The sequence below is a fragment of the Poecile atricapillus genome, chromosome 19 (genome assembly GCF_030490865.1).
Source record: "Poecile atricapillus isolate bPoeAtr1 chromosome 19, bPoeAtr1.hap1, whole genome shotgun sequence".
Classification (NCBI taxonomy): Eukaryota; Metazoa; Chordata; class Aves; order Passeriformes; family Paridae; genus Poecile; species Poecile atricapillus.
Genome location: NC_081267.1, coordinates 8,076,729 through 8,103,115, shown reverse-complemented (window position 1 = coordinate 8,103,115; position 26,387 = coordinate 8,076,729). Strand labels below are relative to the sequence as shown.

At 49.5% G+C, this 26,387-nt stretch overlaps 1 pseudogene; it reads left to right on the top strand.

The window, feature by feature from the left end:
• Positions 1 to 26,387, top strand: part of LOC131586384 (zinc finger protein 850-like) — a 287,187-nt pseudogene that overhangs the window by 37,679 nt on the left and 223,121 nt on the right.

The following is a 26,387-nucleotide window of genomic DNA, read 5'->3' as shown; positions in this document are numbered from 1 at the left end:
CACGTGCACGGCTCTGTCCTGGCACCTGCAGCGATGCTGCCCTGGCCGAGCTTTGGGCTCTGAGCTGGCAGCTCTCCCAGGGGGAAAGGCCTTCACCTACCCTCATAATCTTCCTCATCACCAGGCTCAGTAACTGATATGGACGGGGAATCCAGATCATCTTCATCATCAGGTTCATCTGCAATGAAAGGCAGAACAGAACAGCTCCTGTGACACTGCTGAAGATTCTTCTTCAGGCCAGAGCGGCAGTGAGTGCACCTGAGTGACTGCTGCCCTCCAAGGCACTCCCTTATCTCTGCCTTCCACTCAGGAGCAGGAGCAGGGGGACCACGTGCCTGCAGTGGCCTCACAATGGGATGGAAGGAGCCCCTTGCATGGCAGTCAGGAGAGAAAGGACTCCCTGGAGCTGCCAGCAGCTCTGAACTGAGCCCCAGGCAGGGCCAGGGCTTGGCAGCTAGAGCGGGAGCATCTCAGGCTCCCTGGGGCCAGAAAGGAGCCACACAAGGCACAGCCCCGGGGCACAGCCCTGGGCCCGGCCCTTCCCTCTCTGCTCTTCTCCGTGGCTGCACAGAGCACACAGAAGGAGACACTGGCATTGCACATGGGAAGAAGATTGACAGCTAAATGCTCCTTCCTCCTACTGACAGCGATGCTGTGGGATCACTCAGGGCTCCAGAAGGGAGCAGGGCGAGGTTTCCAGAATCCATCAACCTTCAGACTCTTGAGGGAAATGGCACATGAGTGAGCTCTTGCCACCTTGACACTGATTATTCTGTGCAGAAAGGGACATTGAGAACTTGCCTCCAGCATCTGGCAAGGTCTTCAAACCGCCATTTACCAGCACTTCCAGATGCTCCATGTCACGATCCCAATCTAGAAGGGAGCACAGATCAAAACCATTCTATGGTGTGCTGGGACCCCCTTCTGCCTTAGGGAATTGGGCACTGCAAGGGGGTCAGGTAAGGCTGTGGGAGCCAGATGTCAATGGACATGGCCAAAGCTGCAGAGGGGCCTGAGGAAAGCTCTGGACTGGCTCTGGACATTCTCAACACCTTTTCCATGCTCTGTGCAAAATCCCTGAAAGGCAGGCACTGCCAAGTAGCAGAGATGGCAGCTCAAGCCTCAGCAGGGCTCAGGCCCAGAGGCACAGCAATTACCTCCTGGGACTGTGCCTGGCATGGACTCCCTTCCTGCAGCAGAGGCTGCCCATGAGCCACTGCTTCCTCTGGGAAACGCTGCCTTCAGCACAGCCTTTGGGTTCATCTCTGGAGAAAGGAAGAGCCACAGCTGGATCAGACAGAACAATTCCTCATAGGAGAGGTGGCATGTTCAAGAGGCAATATTTGTCAAAGTCATGGATAAGGATCAGGAGAATGGCCAGGTTATTTGGGCTGGCCAGGGCCCTCCCTCCTCCAAACAGCCCCTACACCTGATCTAGCCCGAGACTGGGAAATTGCAAGGGATCTCTAAGGGTGCATGGCCCGTGCTGCAGTTTGGGCCCCCTGTCAGCTGATGCCAAATGCCTTCCTGCAGAGGCTGGGGAGAAGCTGCAGCCAGGCCAGGCTGGGAAACAGCCCTGCAGGCCATGAAAGCAGCAGTGGGGCAGTGACGCTGACATGGATCCCTTCCTGCTGTGCCAGCCATGGCGTGTCCAGATGTGCAGAGAAATCCCCCGGCTGCTGAGTCTCAGGAGACGGCTGAGGGACATGGACCCACCATGGCGTCTATCCAGATCACTCAGCATCTTGTCTTCTGTAGGTTTGTTCCTCCCTCTAGGAGAACCTTAACAGAAAGTATTTCCATTTCAGATGAATGGATCCCACAGAACCAGGGCTCAAGCCTGTGGGATCAGCAGGGACACACAACTCACCCCTGTGATGGGAGCTGGGCTTGTGTGCAGCAACCAGAAAAGGAGCTTGAAATGTCCTCGCTGCAGACACACCTGTAACTCAACAGCCACAGAAGCTTCTGTCACCTGGTTCCTGCCAGGTTGTCAATGGTTATTCCTTGTTGGGACAGTGAGAACATACCTGCATGGGGCTCCAGAGGCAGAAAATCTTCATGAAGCCAAGCTGCTGGAGAAATCTTCCTACCACGCTTGTCTACAAAGGAGCACAGATCAGAACCATTCCATGGTGTGCTGGGATCCCCTTCTGCTTTAGGGAACTGGACACTGCAAAGGGTTTGGGTAAGGCTGTGGGAGCCAGATGTCAATAGACATGGCCAAAGCTGCAGAGGGGCTTGGGGAGCTCTGGGCTGGCTTTGGTCACTCTCAACACCCTCTTTGCAGCCCCTGTGCAACATCCCTGGTGGGACAGTGGGACCAGCCCAGGGCCCAGGGGCTCTCCCTCCCACAGAGGAAACCCCAAGGCCTTGGGCCAAACCACAGCATTCAGTGCCACAGGTAACGGAACCTCCCTCCTGCCCTCTCTCCTTCAGCTCGGACAGCTCCCCCAGCCCAACGGGACAGAGCCAGGCCCTGTCAGGGCACACTGGAGCTTTACCCTCCCCCTCAGCCCTTTCCCCACCATGGGCACCCCTTGCAGCAGCTGCCAGGTTTTGGGACGTGTCTCCCATGGAGGGATCCCAGCAGGACTGCTCAGTAGCCAAGTGCCCTGAGCCTGCTCAGGATAATTCCTCTGCACTGTGCTCACACAGCCAAGCAGCAGAGATGGCAGCTCAAGCCTCAGCAGGGCTCAGGCCCAGAGGCACTGCTAGCAATTACCTCCTGGAACTGTGACTGTGCCTGGCATGGCCTCCCTTCCTGCAGCAGAGGCTGCCCATGAGCCACTGCTTCCTCCAAGAAACGCCGCCTTCAGCACAGCCTTTGGGTTCATCTCTGGAGAAAGGAAGAGCCACAGCTGGATCAGGTGGGGCTGTTCCCCAACAGGAAGGTGGCATGTTCAAGAGGCAATACTTGTCAAAGTCATGGATAAGGTTCAGGAAGCCATCAAAATTTTGGAGCCAGGCCAGGGCCCTCCCTCCTCCAAAGAGCTGCCATTCCACATCTGCCCCAAGACTGGGAAACTGCAGGGGATCTCAGGGTGTGCATGGCCTGTGCTGCAGTTTGGGCTCCCTGTCAGCTGATGCCAATTGCCTTCCTGCAGAGGCTGGGGAGAAGTTGCAGCCAGGCCAGGCTGGGAAACAGCCCTGCAGGGCATGAAAGCAGCAGTGGGGCAGTGAGGCTGATATGTATCCCTTCCTGCCATGCTGGGCACGGCGTGTCCAGATGTGCAGGGAAAGCCCCCGGCTGCTGAGTCTCAGGAGAAGGCTGAGGGACATGGACCCACCATGGCGTCTATCCAGTTCACTCAGCATCTTATCCATGTGTTTGGATGTCTCCAGGGACTTACTATCCTATGTAGGTTTGTTCCTCCCTCTAGGAGAACCTTAACAGAAAGTACTTCCATTTCAGATGAATGGATACCACAGAACCAGGGCTCAAGCCTGTGGGATCAGCAGGGACACATCACTCACCCCTGTGATGGGAGCTGGGCTTGCGTGCAGCAACCAGAAAAGGAGCTTGAAATGTCCTCGCTGCAGACACACCTGTAACTCAACAGCCACAGAAGCTTCTGTCACCTGGTTCCTGCCAGGTTGTCAATGATTATTCCTTGTTGGGACAGTGAGAACATACCTGCATGGGGCTCCAGAGGCAGAAAATCATCATGAAGCCAAGCTGCCTGAGAAGCCTTCCTACCACCCTCATCTGGAAGGGAGCACAGATCAGAATCATTCCATGGTGTGCTGGGATCCCCTTCTGCCTTAGGGAACTGGGCACTGCAAGGTGATTGGGTAAGGCTGTGGGAGCCAGATGTCAATGGACATGGCCAAAGCTGCAGAGGGGCCTGGAGAGCACTGGGCTGGCTCTGGTCACTCTCCACCCTCTTTGCAGGCCCCGTGCAACATCTCTGGAGGGGCAGCAGGACCAGCCCAGGGCCCCTGAGGCCTCTCTCCTTCCCACAGAGGAAACCCTCCCTTCAGTCCTGGGGAAAACCATCCCCAACGCTTCCCAGGGAGAGGGGAGCACTGTCCCGGGAAAGGGGACCGAGGCCGCGGGCTCACCTGCTTGCTCTGCTCGCCACGGAGCAGCCTGGGCAGCCCTGTCAGGCAGGGCCACTGCCAGGAGGAGCAGGAGGAGGAGGTGCAGAACAAAGGCCATGGTGCCTTGCCCACTGCCAGTCCTGCAGCTCTTGCTGCCACCACTGTCCTGACACCGCTGTCCCAATGTCAGCACCGCTGCTGCCGCCACCGCTGCTGCCACAACAGTCGTGGTCAAGGACTGACTGCTCGGTCCTTGTGGTGCTGTGCAACCACGGGGCTCTGGGACCTCTGTGACCTCAGAGCCTGCTGTCACCTCAGCCTGCTGTCACCCCAGAGACTGCTGTGACCTCATGGCCTTAGGTGTCTGCCCCAAGTGTACGCCCATCTGTACTAGAGGACTGCCCTGACTGTAAATCTTTGAGTTCATCAAAGGGTCATTGCTAAACAAAACCTTGGTTTTGCCTGCTGACATTGCTGGTCAGGCAGTGTCCCAGGAGATGCTCTTGATGGTTGCCTCTTTTCCTGGGCATGGCACTGGAGGAGGTTCAGGCCCAGGTGATGCCACTGAAGGAAATGTGCCCTCATCCCAGGGATGCTCAACACAGACTCCCCCAGCCCCTCAGTGCCCCGCCGCTGGTCACAGCAGCCCCTGCCTGGCTCCTGCCTGCCCACACCATGGTCAGCCCTGCCTGCTCCTGGACATGGAGCTCAGCCAGGGCTGGTGCTGTGTGGGCTTTGCTGGTGGTACCAGGCAGACACTGGGGTGAGAGCTCCATCTCTTTATTGGAACAGAAGAGCTGTGCTGGGCCCTGCCCTGGCAGGAGGGACCCACCTTCAGTCCAGGCCACAGAGCAGGGCGGGTCCCTTCAGGGACACAGGGCCTTGCTTTGGGTGGTGGCAGCATCTGCACAGCAGCAAGCTGGGAATGCAGCTGTGACAGGGACATCACGTATGGGCATGGAGATGTGAAATGTGTGGTGCAGGTGTCCCTGAGGGAGGTGTTTGGCTGGACTTGTGAAGCTGCAGAGGGGAACCTGTTGAGAGGGGAGATGGCTGAGGCCCCAGCTGCAGCTGGCACACAGGGACCCTCTTGCACACTGGGAGATTCTCACTGTGCTCAAAGTTTCCCTCTGAAGACTAAGAGGTGAATGTGGATGGGCTCAGCAGCTGATCTGCAGGCCAAACAATTGAGTTAGCAAAAGAAAAAATTGAGAAAATACAAGTTTATCCATAGCAAGGAGGAAAGCAAGGCCATTAGCATGGAAACCAATAAAAAGGGATATAAAGGGGTATTTGCAGTTGTAATAAATGGAATTGTTTCCTGCTAACTAAATTGTAACTGTTATTAAAGTTGTTATAATTAGAAACAATCATGAATCAGTGTTACAAAGCAGATGTACCCCTTTGCAGATGTTACATGTCAAAATTAAGGTACAGGATGTAGTTTAGAAGATAAATGGTGTCTTAACACCAAAATGGCCCTGAGATGGACCAAAATTAGAACAAATTTAGGCATTGGGCCTAAAGCTTAGTAAACATAAGGCTAATTAGTAGACTAACATAACACAAGGCTTAGTACACACACACAAACCTGTAAGGTTATCCAAAGGATAATGAGGAAGAGGAGAAGCCTTTGCCAAAAGACCACCAGAAGAAGACTGAAGACCCCCTAACAACAATTGAGGCATGCGCCGTGAAGAAAAGTGACGTAAAGTCAGAAAAATCGGAAATAGGAGGAAACTTACAGGAAACATTAATGAATATGTAAAAGCATACAGTATATAAGTTTAGCTTGAAGTGCTTTGTTTTGAATGTGAGGCAGCGTGGGAAGCCTCCGTACCCTGGTTGGTTTTGCTTATGCTTTAATCATACTTAATTACTAGCAGATTATATATAAAAATTTTAATTTTTTATTAAACTGTATTATTTTACTAAACTATATTCTTTTATACCACATTACTATTCAATTTAGTAAATTGTATTCATTTTTAATTAAACTGCCATTAACCAAAGGGACCTAGTTGTCAAAATTCTAATTTCATTTATAACAATATTTTAACAAAGAAGGCTGTTACAACAAGACTGGTATTTAACAAACATGACACAACATGAGGTATATTAACAAAGAAGGCCCCTTACGGTGACAACATTCTACTGTTCAAACTGTAAAACATCTTTGTGTACTGATCAGGAGGTCAGGATTTACTCTTTACAATCCTGATGCTGAATGTCTCCTGAGGACATCTGGTCACAGAGAAGAATGAGCCCCTTGTGGGCTGCCCCTGTTTGGACAACCTGCTCCTCACCCCGAGCCTCAGCATGTCTGACATCGCCCACCTGGGACTGACATCCCAAAGAATTGAGAACATTTATAAATTTTTCTTTATAATTAATATCTAATAAATTAATTAAAATAAAAATTTAATTTTTACAATAATATTATTCTGCATTTTTATAACCTAATTTTTATATTTATATGAAAGAATTGATACAATTTTAGCAACTAAAAACATTATCGGTCCTTGGTTCAAAGTACTACAATTCCCTTCATTAATTGATCACTATTTCTCCCTCTTTATCCTAATTACACCTATTTTTAGTCCTTTGATCATATATTTTAATAATTTTCTCAGACAGGATAAAAGGGACCACTTTGGGATCCATGGGGACTTTTCTGGGGAACATTTGGGGCAGTTTTGGGTCTGGGGAGGGAATTTAGAGAGAACTTGGGGGTCTGGAGAACACTTGGGGGAGCCGGGTGGGCACTTGGAGGGGCACTTAGGGATTCTGTGGGACAATTCGGGGTCCGGGGGAGCACTTGGGGGTCCAGGGGGGCACTTGGAGGTCAGGGAGGGGAAGCTGGGGGCCCTTCGGGGTCCGGGCGGGCACTCGGGAAGCTGTAACAGGGAATCTATGGGCCGCGGGGGATGATGGGAGTTGTAGGCGCCGGTATAATACGGTTTAAAGGGGCCGCGGAGCATCACGGGAGTTGTAGGCGCAGCTCCAATGGGTTCCGGTGAGGCGCGGGGCATGACGGGAGATGGAGTCCCGGCTGGAATAGCGCTCTATGGGCGCCGCGGAGCATGATGGGAGCTGTAGTCCCGGAAGTGGCTCAGAAAGCGCGTTTGGCGGTGTGGGGAAGCGCTTGGGGAAAACTTTAGTGTCCGAGCCGTGGCTGCACGTGCTGGGGGCGAATGTATACGGCTCGGGAGCACTTGGGGGGAACCTGGGGAGCTGTAACCGGGGTCTTTAGGGCGGGGGGCACGGCAGGAGGTTTGGGCGCGGAACTGTGTTGTGGGATGATGGGAGATGAATTCCCAGCAGTGGCTGGAAGGGGAATCTGTGGGGTCAGGAGCATTCAGGGATCCAGGGACGCTTTGGGGGGTCCCGAACGGGCACTGAGGGGGCACTCGGGGATCCTGAAGGGTTTGGAGGAGACTTATGGGACATATGGGGGGCGATCCCGGGGTTCTGGGGAGCGCAGGGCATATTCCCAGTTCCTCACAACGTGGTCTCAGTTGCCCCCTGCAGGCTCCTACTCACTGCCAGTATGATCCCAGTATGATCCCAGTATGATGTCAGTACACAGCCAGTGCAATCTCAGCCACTGCCAGGATGATCCCAGTACAAACCAGTCCCTGCCAGTGCTGCCACTCCTGGGATCCCCCAGCCCTCTCTGTGTTCCCCCCTCCCGCATCTCCCCAGAGGAGCCCCAAGGGCTGGCAGTCCCCAGCCAGGGTCCCCAGCCAGCCCCAGGTTGGATCTGCAGCCCCCAATTTTCCCAGTTTCCCTCTCCTTTTCCCCGGGCCGGGTTCCCCCCGTCCCCAGCGGGTGGGAGCAGCGGAGAGCCCCGCGCTGCCCATCCCGACCTGTCCCGGCTCCATCCCCGCTCCTGCCGTGGGCTGTGAGGGGTTCGGGAACGGGGCACCGAGGGTGTCACTGCTCCTGGGGGAGGAGGAGGAGGGATGGAAGAGGAGGGATGAAGAAGGAGAGAGAGAGGGGATGGTAGGAGAGTAGGAGAAGGAGGTGGGGTTAGGGAGGAAGAGGAGGAGGAAAGATGGAAGGGGAGGAGAGGGAGGAAGAGGACAGACAAAGGAGGATCAGGGAAAGGAGAAGGAACCAAGAGGTCAAGCACTCCCTAAATTCATTGCCCCCTCCTGTGGGATCATCACCCACCATTCCACAGGTGATCGGGGAGTGGGAGCTTTGCCCGGATATCCTGGGGGGGTCCCTGGGTTGGGTTCATTTTGCGGGGGGGAGATGTTTGGAGAATGTGGAACTCCAAAGCTGAGTGGAAAATCCTACTTGGGGGGACTTTGGGGGGTCTCACCATCCCTAAGTGGGGAGATGGAAATGGGGAACTTTTCAGATTCCTGGCACTCTCAGCAGCCTGGGGATGGCAGGGACCGAGCAGACAAAGGACCCCCAGTACGAGCGTGACTCCCAGCAGCTGGGACAGGGGGGAACCCTTGAACCCCAAACAGGAGAGACCAGAGATGGGGAACTCCTGGGAGGAATTTTCAGGGCTGAATCTTGGTGTTTTTTGGAGGTTTTATGGACCCCAGATGTCAGGTGACTTCTAGAGATGAGCTTGGACAGAGGGACCTGCAAACTCAATGTCCTCATCCCTTGTATTTCCCCAAACCAGGATTTCCCATTCCCAAACCTTGGCTGGATGGAGAGGAAGGCTGTGAGGAAGAGGAAGATGCCCCGGGACACCCAGGCAGGTGAGGAGGAAGTCAGTGCCCCTTTCCCCCTCTCTCCTGCTCCATCTCCCAGCCCAGCCTGGCCCCCGGCTGCAGGACAACCCCGCTGCCGACGCCGTCCTGCCGGGGACGCACTGGGGGCATCTCCTTCCCCTTCCCTCTGGCATGGAGGCAAATCCCATCCTCTCCTTGTCCTTCCTCCCCCAGACAAGGAGCTGAGGATGGAGACCAGGGAGGACAAATCCCCACAGCAGAACCTCGTGGGAGAGGCCATTTTGAGCAGCTCTACAGTGCAGGAATCCAATGGGGAGGAAAATCCCCAGAGATCCCGCCGGAGGAGGGGCTCCCAACCCATCCCAGGGTGCTCTGAGGAGGAAAGACCCACCCTGTGCCGGGAAGGTGGCCGGAGATCCAGCCGGGGCTCTGAGCTGGTGGTCCATGAGCAGCTTCAGGATGGGGAGAAGCGCTACAAGTGCTTGGAGTGTGGGAAGAGCTTCAGCCAGAGCAACCGCCTGATCTGCCACCAGATGATCCACACTGGGGAATGGGCCTACAAGTGTGGGGAATGTGGGAAGGGCTTCAGCTTCAGCTCCCAACTCATCCGTCACCAGCGCATCCACACTGGGGAGAGGCCCTACGAGTGTCCTGAGTGTGGGGAGAGGTTTCAGACCAGCTCCCATGTCCTCAGGCACCAGCGGATTCACACAGATGAGAGGCCCTTCCGCTGCCCTGACTGTGGGGAGGGCTTCAAGCAAAACTCCAACCTCATCAGGCACCAGCGCATTCACACTGGGGAGAGGCCCTATGAGTGTCCCCAGTGTGGGAAGAGCTTCAGCCACAGCTCCAGCTTGATCTGCCACCAGAGGATCCACACTGGGGAACGGCCCTATGAGTGTGGGGAGTGTGGGATGACCTTCAGCCAGAGGTCCCAACTGACCATCCACCAGATGATCCACACTGGGGAGAGGCCCTACGAGTGTCCTCAGTGTGGGAAGAGGTTTCAGAGGAGCTCCACTCTCCTCAGGCACCAGCGGATTCACACGGATGAGAGGCCTTTCCGCTGCCCTGACTGCAGGAAGGGCTTCAAGCGAAACTCCCACCTCATCAGGCACCGGCGCATCCACACTGGGGAGAGGCCCTATGAGTGTCCCCAGTGTGGGAAGAGCTTCTCCAGGAGCTCTAACTTGACCCAACACCAACAAAAGCACCACTAAGGGAAGCCCTGTGAGTGCCCCAAGTGCAGGAAGAGTTTCGTGCGCTGCTCCAGCTCCATCCCCCATCAGAGGACCCACGTTGGGCAGAGCCCTGATGACCCACGTTCCCAGTGATCTGTGTTGGGAACACACTGGGCTGGTGGTCATCTTGATTTGGCCCTAATTTTCTTTTCATTCATCTTCATCCCTTTAAAACAGACAAAATTGAGGTAAAAGTCAACAGATTCGTCAAAGGCATCTAAAACCTCACTTTTACTAGTGCTTGAAGGGAATCTGGTATTCAGGGAGGTAAATGGGGAGGGTTTTTGTGTTATTTGGTATATTTGTCTCCATCTCTTGGCACTCAAGGAGATGAGCGAGTTCTATCTGTCACCTCAAAACCACTCAGTGCCATTGAAATCAACTCAATCCCACCCAAATTCCTGGATTCCACAGCCCCTCAGGGTGTGTTGCCTTAAGTTTTAGCTTTCATATCTTTCATATTCTGCGCTGCCTAGGTTTGTAGTTTTGAACTTCACGTTAAGTGTTAGTGAGCTCTCTTCACAGAGTACGTAGACAAAACAATTCCTTTTCTAGCTTGATACCAAGGACAGTTGTTACAAGTTCCAGGCCCAGAAGCATAAACAAGGGTGGACTGAAGAGAGAAAACAAGAAGGGTGGGACTTGATCATCTGAAGCTGTAACTGGACAGTGAACCCAAATATGCAGATGAACCTAAACTTACAAAAATGTGAGACCTCATGATCAGTTGTCCATTTCTGTGACCATTTCTCGTCCATCTTGGGTGTAGCCCTGGCCAGGCTCTTGTACTGCCCAAGGTCTATCCTTTAAGGCCTTTTAATAAACTTTATTCTTAACTCTGTCTGGGCTCTGTTCTAGGTCAGCCTTCTGAAGGCATCAGGTGGAATGGGGTTGGAAGGGGATTGGGTGAAGTGGGATGCAAATCAGGAGGGGTGAGATGGGCATTGGGTGGGGCAGGATGGGTGTGATGGAGTTTGGGAGGTGTGAAATGGGGGAAATAGGGATTGGGAAGGGGTCTTGATGTCCAGCAGGAATGGGATGGGTTGAGGTTGGGATTGGGGAGGTGGGGTGGGGTCTGCAATGAGACAGCCAAAGTTTGGGGATGATGAAGGGAGGGGGAGCCCATTACTGAGTGAGTTTTTGTGTGAGGTGCCCCTGCCCAGGGAGGCAAGGATTGAGTTTCAAATGAATATTGTTAAAGTGAGAGGTGTGGGCAAGAGGGAATTCCATCCCTCTGCCTCAGAGGTTGGGCCCTGCAAGCCCAGGAAGAAACTCCACCCTGGACACCTCGTGGGGTGGCAGCCCAGGGATTTCTGATTGGGTTTGGGCCCCTGGGGTTTCTCCCTTGCTGTGTTCCCAGTGGTCCCTGACCTTGAACTCCACCCTGGTTCTCAAACCCCATCTCCCTGCCTCTGTTTGGGGCTGTCTCTGGATCTGAGTTTGTTCCTGAGCTGAATAAATGTTTTCCTGAGCAGAATCCCATCTCGTTGGTGTCCCATGCCTGTTCCTGGTAACTGTGGCCTCCCTGGACATGATCCTGCAGCCCCGAAATGCAAGAACCCGCAAAATTGAGATCCACCCCCCAGACATCCAATAATCCCAAAATTCCCTACTATTCACCCAAATCCCCCCAGATTCCCTTAATTTCCCTAAAAAGCCCTTTTTGTCCCACTCCACTGCCTCCGCAGACCGTGTCTTTGGGACACCTCCAGGAATTTGGAGGGGGTCTCTCCTCCCCTGCAACCCTGAAAAACCTGCTGCTTTTGGGAAAAAAATTCCCCCAAATCCCTTGGATTCAAGGGGGAGTTCCCCATTTTTGATGCATTTTTTGAGGGTTCCTGTCATGCTATTGGGAACGATGAGAAGCACGACACAGACTCTCTTATGAGTTGAAAAGGAAAGCGAGTTTAATTACCTCAGATCCTCTTTTATAGACCAATATGTGAAAGTACAGAAAGGTAAAACTCTTATTTGTTAGTAAACTAACATATCACCATCATCGGTCAGTGGGGTGCACCACCCCTCGACCTTCTCTTGCAAGAAAAAAAGAAACTGACAAACAGCACCTGCAAGGCTGTCTTCTATCTCTGAGGATTGTTTTAATTCCTCCTTTTGATTTCCCAGGACACTTTCTCAGGTGAAACTGAGAAAGATACGCAGCCTGATTTTCCACAGGCATTGTGCTCCCTGCTTTGCTCACAGCGGGTGTCACTGAGAGGAGAAAATGGAGGCTGTCACTGCTGTGGTGTCACGGAGAGGGGAACAAAGGGGCTGTGACTGCTGTGTTGTCAGAGAGAGAAGGAGATTAGGGCTCTCACTTCTGTGGTGTCACAGAGAAAAGGAAATTAGGAGCTCTCATTGCTGTGGTGTCACAACTTGGGGAACACTGGGGCTGTGATTGCTGTAGTGTCACAGAGAGAAGGAGATTTGGGCTGTCACTGCTGTGGTGTCACAGAGAGGGGAACACTGGGGCTGTCACTGCTGTGGTGTCACAGAGAGGGGAACACTGGGGCTGTCACTGCTGTGGTGTCACAGAGAGGGGAACACTGGGGCTGTCACTGCTGTGGTGTCACAGAGAGGGGAACACTGGGGCTGTCACTGCTGTGGTGTCACAGAGAGGGGAACACTGGGGGCTGTCACTGCTGTGGTGTGTGATAGATTGACATTTAAGATAAAAAGAGAAACAGCTAAGGAAGTTAAGGTTGCTGGAGGCTGATGGGAGTTTTTTGTCCGGGACAATACCTGGTCATTTCTGAGAACTGACAGTAGTTTTGCCCATTGAAAAGTGACACCAACCTGTGAACACCACCCCATAAAACTTAAGCCCGGGAATTTCTCTTTCTCTTTGGTTTCTGGCTTTTGAAGAGGTAACAGGGCTCTGGTTCAACCTCCCCCCCGCCCCCCCAGGCCAGACAAGGCTGTGGGGGGAAGCGGGGCTGGCCGGAGTTCTGCGGTTCCTGGCGGGGGATGGAGACTGTGAAGTGACAGGAGCCCCTTCCCAGAGGGGCTGAAGCCCTCGCAGGGCTCACTGAGCCTTGTGCAGCGGGGCTGCCAGGCCAGGCTGGTTCCTGGCTGGGCTTCAGTTTCTGATGCTGCTGGCTTTCACCAGAGACTGCCGAGGAAGGGGAGGGAAAGCTCTTGAGCTGAGGCGTGCTGAGACAGTGGCCACACTCCTCCAGAGCAGCTACCAAAAATCTTCCATGAGAAGCAGCTCCAGCCGCTGCCTCGGCAGAGATCAAGGCCTGGGCAAGAGTTTAACTCTTTCACTAGCCAGATGAGACTTGCAGATTAATCCTTTTTCCAGAGAGAGGGGAAGACAGAGGGATCAACACATAAAGAGACAGCATCAGCTATCAAAGCAAGCGAGGGAAGGAATTCAACCTCAGATGGGAAGAGAATAAGGAGATGCCTGAATAAGCTGAAATTTTCTTTTGTTCAAGCTATGGAGAGGGACAATCATGTCCTGAAAAAACTCCTTGAATTCATGAAACAGTATTTTGGGGGGATGGAGTATTTCAAAGTGTAGATGTGAGCAAAAGTAATTCATTGATGAAGCTGAGTAAAGGGTGAAGTCGTTGTAATCCTAGGAGATACTGGAAGAGGAAAGGAGAAGTGAGAGTTGTTGAAGATTTGTGGCTCTTAACAGACAAAGCAAAAATTTCTGTTTCCAGAGATGATCACAGAGACAAATGAAGAGAACTTTTGCCTTTGAAGATCTCATCCTTCAAATGACACCCCTTGAATCATGGCCCAAGAACACACCTCAGAGTGCTGTGAAATGGAAGGAAAGGACTGATGGCAGAGTTTTCTGGGCGATTGGCATCAGAGCAATGGGAAGCCATGAGAAAATGGTTTTCATGTGAAAAATCCATAGATTGCCAAAAGAGAACTTCTTTTTCTCGACAAAAACTGGTGAAAAGACTATAGCAAAGTTACTACCGTTTTAACCACCAGGTATTTTTTTGTCCTCTATGTTGTCAGTTCCCAAAGATAGGAAGCACAGGGTGGTGGGGAAAAAGGGTTTCTGGAAGTTTTATTCTGGTTTCTTATCCTTGTAGTTTGGTTAATAAAATTACTCTATTCCTTTTAAGTTTTAAGCTTCTTTTGCCCTTCTCATAATCCACATCTCACAGGAAAAAATGACTAAGTTTTCCTGCGATTTTTAAACTAATGCTTTAAAAGCACAACAGGTGTCAGAGAGGGGAGGAAATTTGGGCTGTCACTGCTGTGGTGTCAAAGAGAGGGGAACACTGGGGCTGTCAATGTTGTGGTGTCACAGAGAGTGGAACACGGGGGCTGTCTCTGCTGTGGTGTCACAGAGAGGGGAACACTGGGGCTGTCACTTGTGCTGGTGTGTGATAGATTGACATTTAAGAAAAAATGAGAAACAGCTAAGGAAGTTAAGGTTGCTGGAGGCTGATGGGAGTTTTTTCTCCTGGCCAACACCTGGCCATGTCTGAGAACTGACAGTAGTTCTGCCCATTGAAAAGTGATATCAACCTGTGAACACCACCCCATAAAACTTAAGCCCGGGAATTTCTCTTTCTCTTTGGTTTCTGGCTTTTGAAGAGGTAACAGGGCTCTGGTTCAGCCTCCTCCCCCCCAGGCCAGACAAGGCCACGGTGGGGAGCGGGGCTGGCCGGAGTTCTGCGATTCCCGGTGGGTGGGTGGAGACTGTGGAGTTGATAGTAAAAGGTTATAAAATTTTAGAAAATTCGGGGACTTAGAAAGAAAGTTCGGCTTGGCAAGCCCTGGGAAAAGTAGACCGTGGGAAATGTTAGGCCTTGTGCTTGCTATAGATCATGTCAAACTGCACCTGTGTAGCGCATAAATAATACAATTGCTAGATGTGATTAGATATAATTATTGTTTAAAGAACATGAGGAACAATGTTAGGGGGCTGGGGGGGATCACAAGAAATCCATGCTTGGGTAAAAACAATGTTTACAATAGAACAATGTAAATTTAATAATTAATATGTAAGTTATATGTAAGGATAGAGTATAAAAACATGTCCAACTCAAAACCAAGAAGGGTCAGATTTGGGTATGTGTACCCCTGACACCCAGAGCTCTTAATAAAGCACCTTTATATAATCATTCTGTGATTATGTGTGTTCCTGAACACTAACATTTTGGCGACCCCAGATAAGACCTTGTGAGTGCTGCTGAGCGAGCTCGCGACCCGATCACGCTCCAGCCGACACCGAGGGATTCTCAGCGACCCCATCAGCCGTGACCATCTCCGTGCTCACAACATCCCCAGGAGAGAAAGTGTCCTGGGTTGATTATGATGTTAAATTGTATCCCCATTTGTCCACCTAACCCAGACACAGGTTTTGTATTCTTAAAATTCCATCTGAGAGTAAAAGTGAGTGGAAAAGAAGCACCGAGTCTGTTATCAGAAACTGTACTTGCTCCCCCCCCGCACTGGGAGTTTTGACTACAGCACAGACAGACAACAAGACACAGATCGCCTTGGCTTTCCAACTAGCCGGAGCAGAGAGGTCTTCCTGGACTGTTTTCTTTCCCTTCTTCTGAAACAAATCGAACCTGCTCTGGACTGGGGACTCAGGGGAGCACCGGGAGCTTGCACCCGTGGACTACCGGGAGCCCAGCCTGGGCAGCGGCATTTTCCAGTGCAAGAGGGACTGATAACAGAGCGAACACCCACAGGAAGGAGACCCTCTGAAGTTTGTCATCTTTTCTGAACGGCGAGAGGTTTTTTAATTTGATATCGTTCATTTATGTGCTGGGTAGTGCTGTACCTGTGAAATAAACAGGATTTTTCCACTTCTCTCAGAGAAATCTCTTCCTGAACCGATTGGGGGGTGGGAGAAAAGTGCCACGTGGGTTTGCTTCCCGGGGGGAGCCCCACTGGAGGTTTTCTCCCAAATTTGCCCTAAACCAGGACAAATACACTGGGCCTCTGGTGGTCCCGACACAACTGCCCCTGATACTGTGGGGCTCTGTTCCTTCCTCCCCATGGAAAAGAACTGGTATTCTTGTCCAGGGACCATTTTTAATTTGGCCTCCCAAATTTCATATATCCAAGGATTGCTCCCTGAAAAAAGCTGCTGAGACGGAGAGGTCGGGTTGGCCCTGTCCTCTGGTGATGTTCTTACACTATGAGAAGATGGTTTTAATTCGGAAACACCTTGCAGAAATCTCAGAGATCTGCCAAAGAGGGGTCTGGAGGCCTCGGGCACATGACTATATAGGGACAAACGAGCTGTATAATCTGTGGGGTGGAGACTGAGGACAGTGGAGGAGAGCCATGAGATATTTAAAGAGTGGTTTCAGAGATGCTGGATCCTTCTGACTTAGTGGGAAAGAGCCAGAGAAAGAAAAATGGATGGCAAGTGCAGCTGGAGAGCCTCAGTATGAACACCAGGTGAAAGGAATTTGTCGCAGGGCTGTGGTGCAACACATCATGCAGAAGGAGTCTGGAGCAGCCCAAGGCTTTGTGTGGCCAGGGAGAGGCAGGCAGGACACAGAACTGTCAGCAAAGGAAGGGGCCAGCGAGGTGGGGCAGCCGGGGGATGACGACAGCCTGCAGGGACAGAGGCGCAGGGCACGGACACCACAGGGCAGCCTGGGCTGGAGAGGGCACAGGGATGGGCAGGAACTGCAAGGCCCTGCCAGAGGCAACTTGTGCAGCCCTTTGGCCATGGCTGCTGGCCCTGGGCCTGAGGCCAGCAGGGGACAAGTGACCCTGGCAGCCCTGGGGCCTCATTGCCTCCTTGTCCCTGCTCAGCAGCCTGGCAGGGGCCGCCCCATGGTGCTGCCCTTGGCATTGCACATCCCCACATGCCAGTGCCCCGGGAAGAGCCCTGAGCAATGAGGGAGGGACAGCATCTGCCTTGCCAGGGGCTGGGGCTCAGCCCTTGGCCCTTGGCATTCCTGAAACACATCCAGCTTTGCTCAGCACCACAGACACCTTTCCCTTGCTTGTCCCCAGCTGCCATCAGGGCCTCCAGTCTTCTGCTCTACCTGGAACCTGGGGACGCTTTCTCACTCGTGTCTCTCATTTCAACTACAAGAAACTTCAGTGTTTCCATTTGACTTGGAGCTCTTGAGAAGTTTTTGGAGCACACTCTGAGGGACTGAGTGTGATGCAAAGAGCCCCAAAGGCCTGAGAGGGTGATGAAAGTGCTGGTGCTGTGTCTGTGCTGCTGAGCTGGGCCGGGCTCCTGGCCCAGAGGCAGCTCCTGGCAAGGGCAGCGCTGCAGAGAGACAGCTCTGGCCAGGAGCAGCTCCTGAGCACAGCCCAGCAGGGCTGGGGCCCTGCCAGGGCAGCTCAGGGACACCAGCAGGCCCAGACAGAGCTCCCAGGGGCTCAGCACTGGCAGGGGCTGTGGGATGTGCCAGAGGGGGCTGTGTCACAACAGCACCTCTGTGGCTGTGTCCTGGAGCCCCAGAGCAGCTGTGATATCAGAAAGGGGCTGTGTGACAGCTCCGAGTGGGTTGTGTGAGGTCACAGCTGGGGCTGTGACATCACAGAGTTTGTTGTGTGAGGTCACAGAGCAGCTATGGCATCATAGAGGGGACTGTGTGACATCAGAAAGAGGTGTGTGATGTCAGAGTGTGGCTGGGTCATCACAGTGTGGCATGGGTGATATCACTTAGTGGGTTGTGACATCAGGGACATGACTATGACAGCAGAGGTTGAATGTACATAATTTACAGAGAGGATTCTGACATCACAGAGCAGGTTGTGACATCACAGAGCCACCACAGGGTGGACTGTGAAATCACTGGTTGATTGTATGACATAATAGACCAGGCTGTGAAGCCACGTGGTTGTGATATGAAATCCTAAAGTGGGCAGTGACATCATAGAAGAGCCATGTGACATCTCAGGACAGGTTGTATGACATCACAGTGCCGACTGTGACATCACAGAGTGAACTCAGACATCAAATGTGGCTGTGTGACATCACAGGAGACAATGTGACATCAGGAGGTGGTTTTGTGGCATATGGGAAGTGCTGTGACTCCACAGAATGGTAGTGTGACATCCTGGGGCAGGTTGTGTGACACCACTGAGTGGGCTGTGATATCCCAGGTGTCTGTGTGACACCTCAGGGGGCTCTGTGAGGTCACTGGGGAGGTGAGAAATCCAGAGAAGTCCAACGTTGCCCTTGCAGCAGCCTGTCTGCACAGAAACACTTCCAGGGCTCTCTGCATTTCCCTTCCCTCACTCTTGCCTCACTCACTCACCTCCCAACAACCCACTTGGTGCTTTCAGCTGCAAGGAGTTCAAAGCTTGTCTGTCCTTCAGGAACTGCTCTAATTCTGCCTTCAGCCAACTCTGGGGTTGTGTTTATTGTAGAACTCCCTGTGTGTCTGAAACATTCCTTGTGTGGTTCTGCCTTGGGGAAGGGGAACCTCCTTGGTGGCACCTTGGGCTTGGCACACACTTGAGGAGGGTGTCTGTTTTCCATGGGGAAACTCAGCAGTTTCAGATTGCTACAATAAAAGAAGGAAAATCCCTCTGCTTGAGTACAGCCAGTTCTGTGAGCAAAGCAGGTCCCAGGGGAGTGAGGAGAGACAGGAAGGGGCTGGGGAATGTGGAGCAAGGTTGTCCCCACTGGGTCAGACCTCAAGGCACAGCTTCTCTGACCTGGCCAGACCTCCTTAGGAGAGACCTGTCGGAGAAGGGAGACGCAGACACCAGGTGGTCGTCAAGCAAATCTCGTTTATTGATCTTTACACTTGTGTTTAAATACATGATTTAATTAGCTCATACATATTGCAAAAGTATAGCTCATCATTGGTTATTCTGCTATCTACGACACTGCGAAACATAGCTATCTGCCTCTGCATTCTTGCGATTACCAGACCGTCCCTGTTCTTTCTTTTTCGTTCTGTTTACTACATTTTTGTTCTCCTCCCCACATCTCAAGGGCAATCCGGCCTTGAGACTGTCTCTACACTAGTTATGTTTTATCTCTAACAAGTTTGTACAGTCATGGCCTTTCTCGCCTAACCATTCTGCCACAAAAGTCTCCACACTTCCCCCGCTTTCTTTTTGGCAAGTGTTTTAGTACATCTGTCCCACACCTTAGGGTGGATAAATTTTACAAACTCATTTATGATTTTGACAACCCAACGCTTTGTAATAACAAGCGAATTAGGTTTACGACTTAATTAATTTATAACTTACAATTTAACCTTTTTCGATGATTCCATCATCCTTCTGGGCCCAGGCTCTCCCGTCAAGAATAGACTCACTATCTTGACCGCTGCTTCTTGACTCAGGGTATCCTTGCTTTCTTCTTGTCTCACTTTTCTTGTTCCTGGGTTTCGGCACCATATGTCGGGGTCAAGCAAGGCTGGTGCCCTGGCTGGAACCAGCACGGGCGGCTATCCTCAGCTGCGCGGTCCATATCCCACAGCATCAATGTGATGGATGGCAATATGGCGATTTATTGCAGGGAAACTTAACATTTTATAGCCTGGGGGTCACTGTGTTATTCCCATCTGCATACGTCACATCTGGGTGCTATTGGCTAATTGCAGGTTTTGCTATCTTAACAGAGAGGGGGTCTAGCAGCTTCCCGTTACAATCCCGAATTCTTCCGCAGCGCAATGCCCTAGACTACAACATATTCCCCCCTCTCTATAAATAATTAATTTGCTAAAATATAAGGTATATTAGTCTTAAAAATTCTAATGTTATTTTTTATACGTACTTCTAAACACTTTGTCTTAAACTATTATCTAACTACTTTTAACACACGTGCTCTATATATATGTAGTCTAAGCATGAAAGCAATTTGCTAAAAGGATAAACACACAATTACAATTTGCTTTATATATAGTTAGATGGAGTCTCTACACTTCCCAAATCTTCTACAGAATTTCTCCAGCACGATTCAGTCCTGGAATGTTCACTGCTCCCGTGATGTCAGCTGGCAGCTGATCGGTGACTGAGGGCTTTGATGTTCAAGTTGTTCTTTAGACCCTTCTAAATCTTAAACAAAGGATACCTGAAAAATTAATAGAAACACCACATCATAATAACAACATAAAATTTCTGTTGGCAAATGTCTGTTAATGTTTAGACACAACTGTGTCCTGACAGGTCCACTTCTGATCCATGTCTGGAGTACCAAGGCTGTGTGATGACATCTCTGTTCACTGGATCTCATGTGTTCAGAGGCACACAGTCTGGTCAGATGGACAGGTGACTTTTCTGAACCTGCCAACAAAACACAGGCACTTCTCTCCTTAAAGTTAATGAATTACACTAATTAAATTGCTTTTAGGGTATCAATTTCCCCCGTTTTCTAAAAAAATAAAAATAAAATGTATTTCTGTTTAACATTAACATAAAACCTTATATACAATCAGTAAAAACCTATAGCAGTTAAAAATCAATTAATATAAAAGTACTGTTAATTATTAAAACACTGCACCAGCATCTCATAGTTAACAAACAAATAGAGACAAAAATCAGTAAAGGATTGGATCATCACCTCCGGAAAATGACTCTCCAAGCTCACTTCAAAATTGATCCAGCTGTCATATTAATAGGGTCAAATTGCTGAGTTAAAAAGTGACTCAAATATTGATTTGGGACAGAAAATATCTGGATCTGTTGGCAAACATTCTGTCCAGGTAAAGTCAAGGCTTGGCCAGGGCCTAGGCTTTAAACTGGAAAGATGCCTCTTAACTCATTTCTAAAACAAGGTTCTCAATAGTAACAGCTATGAGATGCTTACAGCATAGCAAACTGTTCTAAACTCCACAATAATTATATATGACAAAAGGAAATAACAAACTTAACCTTAAAAGAATATCTAAGTTAGAAAACTTAACTTAAAAACATTCAAGCCTAAACATTATAAAATTTAACTATCCTTAATTCTATTAACACTTAATCTATATTAAATGAAAACATAACTTAATCTTATTTTGTTACTATAAAAAAGGCAACTAAAAGCTTAATATATACCTTTTAAACACAATATAACAATAACATAAATTCACTATAAAAATTATAAAGATGTAGCAAACACATCACAATTTTATGTCATCTAGCTTTAAAAATAACCCACAATAACTGCAAATGTTACTAAAAATACTTATTCATAATAGAAATTTGCCTAATATATGCTTAAATTGGTTAGGATGTTAAAGTGTAGTTTTTCTAGAGAAAAACCACCACAACAATACAGGATTTGGCAAGTTGCCATCTAGCTTTTGTAGCACTTTTCAAAAACATTAAGTCCAATTTTTTAAATTAAAATCTAAAATCCAAATTGGTACATATATGTAGTTATATGTGTTTTATAACAAAAAACTCACATTAAAATTCCCTTATTAAAATTGTAGAAAAAACGAACAAATAGATAATATATACCTTAATTTAACTTTGTCTTATATAGTAAAATTCTCTTGACTAATTATTTTTTAAACCACAAATCTCTTCTGTAAATAACACTAATTGGAAGAAGGTTTTCCTAGAAGCTATAAATCACACCATATTTTAACCTTGGGTTTTAAAACCAATTATTGCAAGACAACTTCTGTTAGTATTCACCTTAAACACTTTTTTTTTTTTTTTCTTTCTCTTTTTTTTTTTTTTTTTTTTTTTTCAAACCTTCAAAGAACCACAATGATTTTTATAGTAAAATCCTAAAAACTGCAATTGCATAAACTCATAATTACTTAAAACGCAAAATTAACTCTACAATGATATATAAAAACATTTTGAAAACCCAATAAATCACGACAACAAACCAGGCACCATCCCAGTGCCCCCCTCGAGAGAGGGAGCGGGGGGGTCGACCGCCCGCCCCGCCGCTGCTGCAGCTCTGCTGTTATCTTTCTTCACATTCTCCAAATACTCTCGCAGCGAGGAAAAACGGAGAGAAAGAAAAAAAAAGCCTCACAAAGTTAACTTTAACAAATGCAGTTTTTCTCTCAATCTCTCTTGTTGTTTGCTGATAGAGGAAAAAAGGGCATGATTATACAAAAGCAGGCGATTTTACACGAAAAGTCTCTCACGGCCAGGTGCTAACAACGGCGATCAGAGGCCTTGGAACTTTTCTTGTGCTGCTTTTACCCCCAGGATGCCTTTGTTCTTTGCGCTCACCTCGCTCCCTCATATCTTCCTGGTTTGGGTGAAAACCAGTCTAAATTTGGCTTCTTTTCTTCCAGGGTGGTAAAGATGAAACTTAAATAAGATTGTAGTGCTAAAAGTGACTCCAAAAATGAAGCAAATAGTTCTGGATGTATCACATCCTGCCATAACTGAACAGATTCTGTTCGTTGTTTCAGCGTTCCCTGTGGAACTTTTTTCTCATTATTTTCTTTTTCTATAATTTCCTATAATGGATCACCTAGTCCTCTTTGAACTGCAACTGACTCTTGAACTAAAGCTTGCTAATGTGCGTTAAACAGCAGCTGCTAATGTTGAATAAACATCAGTTTCACAATGCTTCTACAGTCATTGACAGTTAGCAAATGCATATCAAATATATAGTCTATCATTTGTTTAGCTGGTTCACTCTTAAATCCAAATTGACTCACTGTCTGTCGCAGCTGAGCTAATAACTTCCAATCAAGAGGTGTATAGGTCCCTAACTGAATAGCTTGTCCTTGTTGGTTTACCCCCGGGGTGTAAACTACAGGCAGAGCCCACGTCCTTGCTGCCTCCACGGTGACTTCATTCCCACTCTCTAGCCCATGCTTAGCCAATGCGTTCCATGCTTCTCTCCTCTGTCTAGCCATTTCCTCCCACAGGTCACTCTCTGCCCCAGGGACAGGATCTGGCTCTGGCGGAGATTGTGAACTACGCATTTCAGGCTTAACAGATTGGGCTGAAGGGTCCTTAATATCGGAGGTGGCTACGACAGGCACTTCAGCGTCCTTTGTGGACTCAGTGAGAGGGGGCGCCGAGGGCCAAGCACAATCATCTGTGCCCAAACTGCTAGAAGCAGATATAATTACTTGAGAGACACCTGGCGCTAAAGGTTCATGATCTCCATACCGTGCATTCCTTTTATAGGCTTCTACTGCTTGCTGAGCCGCTCTTTTTTCTGCCTGATGTTTCAATAGAGTATTATGCACAACTCGCCAAATTTTTCTTAACTTTGTTGCTGTTTTATCTTTTTCTAAAACTGCTTTACACAACACATCTCTTAACTTACGCCACTCACTCAATTCATGTACCGTGTGCGGGTTGGAAAAACAACCCTTCGCGTGACCCCATGCTAGCAATCCCGGTACGTCTTTTTTAGGATTTATGTCTCTAACCCCTAGCTTATCTAATAACCCCAAAAATAAATTATATGCTGCTTGCCTGTCCATTTTTGTCGTCAGCGCTGTTGCACCTTTCCGGCTTCGGCAGCACGTATGGCTCAAGACCACCGATGTGATCCTTGAGGGTGCTTTCCCTTCGTCGTTTAGCACCGACCCGGGTGCATCGGGCCCCAACACTACTTCACCGACCGTGGCGCGTTCTCTCCCCCGCTTTCTTTTCAGCAGGGGGTCGACGTCGGGGTCACCATTTGTCGGAGAAGGGAGACGCAGACACCAGGTGGTCGTCAAGCAAATCTCGTTTATTGATCTTTACACTTGTGTTTAAATACATGATTTAATTAGCTCATACATATTGCAAAAGTATAGCTCATCATTGGTTATTCTGCTATCTACGACACTGCGAAACATAGCTATCTGCCTCTGCATTCTTGCGATTACCAGACCGTCCCTGTTCTTTCTTTTTCGTTCTGTTTACTACATTTTTGTTCTCCTCCCCACATCTCAAGGGCAATCCGGCCTTGAGACTGTCTCTACACTAGTTATGTTTTATCTCTAACAAGTTTGTACAGTCATGGCCTTTCTCGCCTAACCATTCTGCCACAAAAGTCTCCACAGAGACCTTGGATCAATATCCATCACTGAATACTGCAATCACATCTGCTCTAAAGAGAACAGGTATAAAAGACACCTTTAAAATAGGAATACATATTTCTTAGAAGTTCTTTGAACTATTTCTCCATAACTATTGTAGGAAACTTTCCTAATGAACTGCACCAGACCAGAGGGAAATCAAGGCACAGCCATGGTTTCTCAGGACTTGCTTGATCCTAATGAGCCCTGTGGTGCATTTGGAGCTGAGCCCTTGAACCTCAGGGCCTGAGAAGAGATTGCACAAACCTTTCCAGGAGTCCAAGTAAGAGGAAACACCCGAAGTTTCTCCAAACATTAATAGGTCCCACTGAGGTCCATCCCCAACACATGCTCCTCATGGACTCCTTGGAAGACAGAACTGGAGGCCAGGATTGCACAAAAATCTCCCAGAAACTCAGTGTGGAAAGGAAAATCCAAAGTAACTGAAAAAGCCCCTGAGAATCTCAAAGTATTGATGAGCCCCACTGAGTGTCAATGCAAAGCTCCCAAGGGACTCGTTAAAGCAGATAATTGGGGCCATGATTGCACAAACTTCTCTTAGAGTCTGTATCAAAAGGAGATAGCAAGTATCTTAAAATCATTGAAGTACCTTGAAGAATTAATGAGCCCACTGAGTGTTGTTACTGACAAAGCCTCTCAAGGGACTAATTACAGCAGATAATTGGAGGCCAGGATTGCACAAAGCTCTCAGAGATCCCAAGGCAAAAGCCAAAGTCCTTTGAAAAAGCTGCAGTCCCTGGGAGCATGAAGGAGCCCCCCAGGGCCATTCCTGAGCAAGGCTCCCCAGGGACTCCTTCCAGCAGATCCCTGAGGCCACTGGCATGTGGGCTAGGGGGGATGCTGAGGGCAGGCCAAGGGGGTGACAGTGGCCAGCCTTGCTGGGGCTGTGCCAGGAGGCCCCAGGGCCTCAGGACAAGGTGTCTCCTCACAGCCCTTGCTGGCACAGCATTGGCTGCTGTGGCCCAGGGCACCAAGACTTGGCTTCTCTTTGTCCCCAGCTGTCATCCGTGCCTCCAGTTCTCTGCTCTGCCTGGGGCCTAGGGACACTTTCTCAGTCACGTCCCTCAGTGGGACCCATTAAAAGTGAAAGAAACTTTGGAGTTGGATTCTGACTTGGAGTTCTTGAGAGCTTTCTTCCCCTCCCTCTCAGGGACTGATGTTCAGGGCCTCAGCACAAAGCCCCAAGGGGCTCATTAAAGTCCTGCTGCTGTGTCTGTGCTGCTGAGCTGGGCCGGGCTCCTGGCACAGAGGCAGCTCCTGGAAACCAAGAAGAGCTTCAAAAGCACATTTCTCTTGCTGAGCAGCTCTTCTGCCAGCCCAGCAGGGCTGAGGCACTGCCTGCAGCCACCCTGGGCACAGCCCAGAGGCACAGAGAGCTTCAATCAGTCAGGGCTGGGAAGGTGCTGAGAAGTGCCTGGGGCAGAATCACTGCCAGCCCTTGACACAGGAAGCCTCTGGCTGCAGGACAATGCAGCTGCAGCTCCTGGAGGCATCTCCTAAAGCTGGAACATGCCAGTGCCTACAGACTCTGTGAGTACATTCTGTGCCTGTCCCTTGTGTAGAGCAGCCAGGGGTGCCCAGGGCTGTCCTGCAGAGCAGGGTCCTGCAGCCCAGGGCGCTGTGCTGGGGCAGGGACTCTGCTGCCTGCCAGGGACAGCTCTCAGCCGGCCCGGGGAGCTGCTCCCAGCGCTGGGAGAAGCTGTGGGGGGAAGGAGCCACCCTGAGCAGGGCAGGTGCTGCTGCTGAGAGGGGCTGTGTGGGGCAGGGCTGCTCCCAGCTCCAGACCTGCCTGGGCACAGCTCCAGAGGACACTTCCCAAAAGAAGATGAGCCTGGGATTGCTGTCAAGATCAGGAGCTTTCCTGAGATTGTTTTCAATTTCTTGCTTTAATCAGGGTGGGAAAGCTGGGATGATGACAAAAATATTTTTGCTTTTTATACATTTTTAATACATATTTATATCCATAAACTATTATTATATAGTTATAAAATTATAATCCTTAATTAACTCTATTAAACTACTATTATATACTTATATAACTATTATCCTTAATTAAGTCTAGTATGTTTCCTAACCTTTCTCTTAGATTTTAGAACAATAAACTGCCCTTCTAAATACGTTTCTGAAATACTAAATTGTCTTATCAATAGGGAGAGGAGCTACAAGAAGAACATATTGTTTTTTAACCAGAATATGAACAGTCGTAACAGAAAGTGGGGCAAAGAAACCTTTGGACATACTCCAGTGGGTTGACTCAGGGGTGTGTAACTGGGGTAGCTGAATCTCCTATTGAATGTTTCTGTTAAATATCCTAATTAATCAATCTTAATAAATAGTTGAAATAAGGGGCCGGGTGTGCCCCATCCCCAATGGGACACCTGGAAGCTTCCAATAAAGGTCTGGTTTTTACTTTACTGTTCTAACACTGTTGCAAGGAGTTTTTTCCTCTTTTGATTATAGACAACAGGGGAATGAGA